The following is a 6,000-nucleotide window of genomic DNA, read 5'->3' as shown; positions in this document are numbered from 1 at the left end:
CATTTACTAAGTTCTGGAGCAACTGCACCTGTAAAGTGCACACTCTATTGGCCTTTAGTAAATCAATCCCATAGTTACTTTATCTGCCAAAGTTATCAGATGGCAATCTCTGCTTTACTAATGTTACTTCTGTACCAGCTTCCTCACAGTCCATGACAGACTTTAGCTGCTGATATGAGATAAAGAACATATACGTGTTGTACTGATGGGTGTACCACTGTACATTTAGAGTACAGGACCACAACATACCAGAAATACTTTTATATCTGCACTGTTAAACTCTGCATGTTTACCTTGATGGGTTAAACTTTTACAATCACTCTTTTCTTTTACATGTTTTATTACACACAGGCAAGGGCAGATTTCTCCTTTGTACTATTATCTTACTACAGAAGAAAAAATAGCCTAAAACATTCAACCAGTAGAGGAAATAGCCTAAAACAATAACTCAAATAGTCAGCTATTTCTGTAACAAATCTTTTTGAATTCTCCATAAAAGAATTAATGAAATAGTGAAGCAGCTATCACAAACTGAAAAAAAAATCATATATATATATATATATATAGATATATATGAACAAATAAAGCACATGCACCCTATAATACTAAGGGTACCGTCACAACTGTGAATGCACCCTCACAACAATTAGATGTGAGAACCCCAGCAGGGGTTCCTTCAATTACATTAAGTGCTAGAGGCAGCCCAATTGAAAGCAATTGGAAGCTCCTTACTTCTGCAGCTAATCATGGCCATTCGTATGTATTCACTCATACAGCGATCACATGTGAGTGATCAGCTATGCATGCAGGCAGTTATCCTTTGCTTTCAATGGGACTACCTCCCGCACCAAATTAATGGAACCCCCATTAGGTTTCTCGCATCTACTCCCCCACTTCTGGAAACAGATTCACCTTATTGTCCTGACCTAAACTGACACATTTTAGCTAGTTCGGGCACACTTGTGTTTCTTTGTGGACTTGAGTAAATCATATCAGGTCAGCTCCCCTCCACTGGAACCAGCATTTAAAGGTAAAGAGATACAATAGCATCATATTTATTTATAAAACAGAGCAATAAAAGCACACTTACAAATATAGTGCACTACGTCCATGCACCTGGGAAGAGAACTTGGTTAACCTCGTACTCCATGTCATCCATGCAACAAGTAAGACACCTACATCTATCTCCAGTTGTTCACACTACAGTGCTACTTTCTGGTTCAAACATGTGTGACGTCAGGCTCCACCTTATGCATAGAGTTGTTCTGACTTCCCAGAGCCTTACTGTTTGTTTAGAGTGCTGCACTTTACCACATTAGCTAACACATCTAGTACGGACCCTATAAAGGTTATTGAGGGCTCAGTGTGCAGGCATTGCTGAAAATGTTTTGGCAAGAGTGATGCCTTAAGTTAATTTTAAAGCCTAACTGATTTTCAGTTTAAATCACCTAGATACATTTCAGGTTCATAAAAAAAATTGTGTGCAAAATCCTACAGTTTATTTTCTTTCAATAGTAGTCATAGCCTTGATAAAAAAAAGGTTTTCCCTCTGCTAGTAGAGAGGGACCCTTGGTCTCTGTGTGGAAGTGGCTGTTTTTCTGCAGAGGTCTAACATACCCCTCACTAATTTAGGGCCAGAACTCTCTGGAAAGGTCATGAGTTTTGCTAATTGCAGAGCCATGGGTCGGACCTAGAATGGGGTTTGCCAGACCTCTGCAGAGACATCACTGCTTCAACATAGAGAGAAAGGGTCTAAGAGAATTTCTCTGAAGCATGCTGGCAGGAAGAAGATGTTTTATTGGGGCTGTCATTGAATTATCAATAAAATTAGCTGTAAGACTTTGTACATCCTCTGTTTTAAAGTGGTTCTAAAGGCTCATGTTTTTTTCCCTTCATGCATTCTATGCATGAAGGTAAACAACTTTCTGTGTGCAGCATCACTCCCAGCACCCCCTAATATTCAACTAAGCCCCCTCCTTGATCCAGCGATGTGCACTGGAGTCTCAGTTATCCCAGGACCCCCTCTTCTCATTGGCTGACACAGAAACAGATGGTAAGTATAGACATGTTAGCCTTTAGAATCACTTTAATGCCCTTGTATATGTAATGTATTAAGGTGGTTTAATTTGTAAGTTCAATTGGGCCTTACAATCAAGCAACAAGGCATGCAGACTGCTTCTACAAACAGTTGTGAAAGAATAGGTTGCTCTCAGGAGCTCAGTGAATTCCAATGTGGGACCACAATAGGCTGCCACCTGTGCAAAAAGTCCATCCGTGAAATTCCCTTGATACTAAATAATCCACAGTCAACTGTTAGTGGTATTATAACCAAGTGGAAGCAACTGGGAAAAACAGCAACTCAGCCATGAAGTGGTAGGCAAAAATGACTCAGCTCATTCTAAAGCGTACAGTGTGCAGAAGTCGCCAACTGTCTACAGTCAATAGCTAAAGACATCCAAACTTTATGTGGCCTTCAGATTAGCACAACAACAGTGGATAAAGAGCTTCATGGAATGGGTTTCCATGGCCAAGCAGCTGCATCCAAGCCTTACACCACCAAGTGCAATGCAAAGCATCAGATGCAGTGGTGTAAAGCACACTGCCACTGGACTCTAGAGCAGTGGAAATGTGTTCTCTGGAGTGATGGATCATGCTAATCTGTCTGGCAATCAGATGGCGTTGGTGGTTGCCAGGAGAATGGTACTTGCCTGACTGCATTGTGCCAAGTGTAAAGTTTGGTGGAGGGGGGATTATGGTGTGGGGTTGTTTTTCAGGGGTTGGGCTTGGCCCCTTAGTTCCAGTGAAGGGAACTCTTAAGATGTCAGTATTGTTGCAATTGTGCGCACAGATATGGACGAGGACAACCATGTAGCTAAAGAGCCTCCATCTTGTGTCATTCTCACTCCAAATCAGTCCCCCCTCCCTTTTTGTTGTATGGCATGTGGTCTGTGTGTGTGCTGAGATCAGGAGTGCATTGGGCACAGCTGGATACACTTCCTGGTTGTAAACCCAATTAGCTGGTGCCATAGTGTCTGGCAGACTCTTGCTCTGAGCTGATCGTAAAGCTATAAACCTGTCAGTCACTGGACTTGAAAGCATTCTGGAATAGCAGTAAAACCTACATCCCATTTGAAACCACTTTTTCATATAATTTCATAAATTTCAGCAGGAAATACGTACAATGAAACAAAGCATATATTCAGATCAGTTTAATGTGAATCATCTGATACCTTACATCCCTAGATTATGTCTACCCGAGAGCAGAACATGATATCTCCTTAACTGTCCCAAGCAGATATGTCATATCTGGTGTCTGGATGTTCAGAATATCATTCTGCATATTATCCTACCAGTGGATAGGATGCTACATGTACCTATGGAAGGTTATTGACCATGGTATAACTTGAGAGGGATTTTGGGTTCTAGCCTGGGTATCTGCCTAAACCCCCTCCCCAAATGAGTCCATTGGCCCTTAGCTTCAGTAGACGCCCCCTGCTGGAGGACTAGAAAACAGGCTGTCAGGCCGAGAGAAGTAAGATGAAAAGATTCTCCCTTGTAACATCAGGAACCAACTTTAGGAGAAAAGGCACCCTTTTATTCGGACACTTGAACGCTGCTTAAACCAGGACTTCTGCAAGTATTCTTAAACTTCTTCCTTTGTCTCTCTGTTGTGTTATTGCTCTCTGTATCTATATATATATATATATATTGGCTACATCTTTTTCTGTAAATATTTTTATTGCACCCTTTTGATCTTTTTAGTAATAAATCCTATTTTCTGAAAAGTGTTGAACTGTTTCTAAAGCTCTTTAATGCAAACTAAGAATCCCTGTCTCTGAAGAACGCTACTGTGTGTTTTAAACTTCTGCATACATCTGCCTTCGGTGACAGTGTGTATACAGACGCTTATTCAAACATCATAGTGTTACTGCTACGATTTGTGAGTTTCCTCCTTCTCTGTACAAAAAGGTGGCATTGGCAGTGTGAAGGGTTAATTGCGTAATTAACTTGACCCAGTAACAATTGTTCTCAGGCTGCGGCACATAGATTGTGGTCCAGTGAGCTGGAAAATCTCTGTGCAGGGGGCAGCTGAGAGGGGCATTGTTACGCACGTGACAGCGCGATTTTAGATTGGCTAGTCCTTCAGTCACAAGTTGGTGAGAAGGCCTGGGGTCTGAAGCCGCGCCCGTCACAAGTATACCAAGACATTTTGGACAATTTCATTCTCCCAACTTTGTGGGAACAGTTTGGTGATGGCCCCTTCCTGTTCCAACATGACTGCGCACCAGTGCACAAATGAATTAGAGCAGAGGCTGCGTCCTTCTCGTCCAACATCAGTACCTGACATCAAAAATGTGCTTCTAGAAGAATGGTCAAAAATTCACATAGACACACACTTATGCCAAGTTCATGTGCGTGTAAAGGCAGGAGCCCCAATACTTTTGGCAATATATTGTATATTATTATTATTTTTATTATTATATTGTTACTACACAGTTTCACAATGACTACATTAACATTTGAGATAGTATGATTTTTGGGGTATTCAGCATCCACCTATGTCTTATCTTGCACTGAGCACTGATAATATAATAGATCTATCTATAATGTTTAAAGTAGAAAATAGTTGCTAATAATCCATTTCCTAACATGTACCTAAAAATCAATACTGTTTGTTTTCCCAGGTCTAGGGAAAAATTAACCACATGCTCCTCTGTAAATCAGTGGAATGACGGCTTTTGGGTCAGCTTACTAAAAGATGTGAGTACTGAGAAGAAAAGTCTTTAGTGGGTGTTTGCTACTATAGCGGTGCCTTTTTTTTTACACTCCACTGGCTGTCAGATAAGAATGTGTATAATGGAGTTTAGCTCAGAAATAAAAGTCACTGAAATAAATGCCCATGATGAGTCTGGCTATCTAGCTGAAGCATTTCATAGATAAGACATCCGGAAACAACAATGACACATTCAATCTGTAGTCTGAAGGAAGAAATAAAAGTGGCTTACAATTTGTACTGAATGATATGTTCCATTTCTTGAAGTGGAATGAAAACAAAAGATTACCATTTCTAAATTGTTGCAGATTATGATAGCTGTACTGTGTTGATTGGGATACCAGGGACCCTAAAAGAAGGACCCTTATTGTGAAAGAAAGGTGCAATGACTCAAAATTCTTATCTTCCCTTAAAGAGAATCTGTCAGGCCTGGAATATGAAATTTGTCAATGCTGTCCTGTTTTTGAAGATTTGTGCTTTGCAGCTGACCTTCATATACTTGACTATTCAATAAGTCGCTAAGCCGCAATAGGCATATGCATCCAAGGAGTTATCAACACCTGGTCTGAACATGCTTGTTTGAAATCAGTCACTCACTGTTTATTAAGGGAAGGATAATATAAAAGCCTAGCACCTTCAAGAACAAGTCATCAATTTTAGTCCATGTATTTTTTCCTGATAATGTTTAAGGTTTCTCAGCTGTCTTGTGGTACTATCATCCATAAGGGAACAGCACAGGGCAGGGTATTTATGTCTATGTTGTTTCTCCATGTTCATACTCATGTAATGCCAACATTTATGTTCTACTAATGATAGTATTATGTTTAAAGGGGCCAGTTGACTTTAGATGTGCATGTTTGATCCAACATTAAACAGTCATTCTGCAAACATACACATTCATTAGATGCCTATGGATAGAGAAGCTCTGCAGGTTACAGCTTAGTTTGCAGAAACCATTAGCTATCAGCCAGTAAATTATATTTCAGCCAATCCATCCATTCCCCAAATTATAAATGTAAATTATAACTGGACTGAATGAATAAAAAACAGTCTTCAAAACTAACTGTCTTTAATTTTCTAAGCAGCCATGCATAAACTGAGGTTGGTATCTGGCTAAATGCTACTAAAAACTTTAAGATGTTTTTCTGAAAACCTATAAATCCCTTGTCTATTAAGAATATATCCATGTAGTAAAGGATGGATCTACCTCTCCAGTGGGTCCACCA

The sequence above is a fragment of the Staurois parvus genome, unplaced genomic scaffold, assembly GCF_062004578.1.
Source record: "Staurois parvus isolate SC_StPar_1 unplaced genomic scaffold, SC_StPar_1.0 ptg000155l, whole genome shotgun sequence".
NCBI lineage: Eukaryota > Metazoa > Chordata > Amphibia > Anura > Ranidae > Staurois > Staurois parvus.
Note: the sequence above shows the minus strand (reverse complement) of the source record.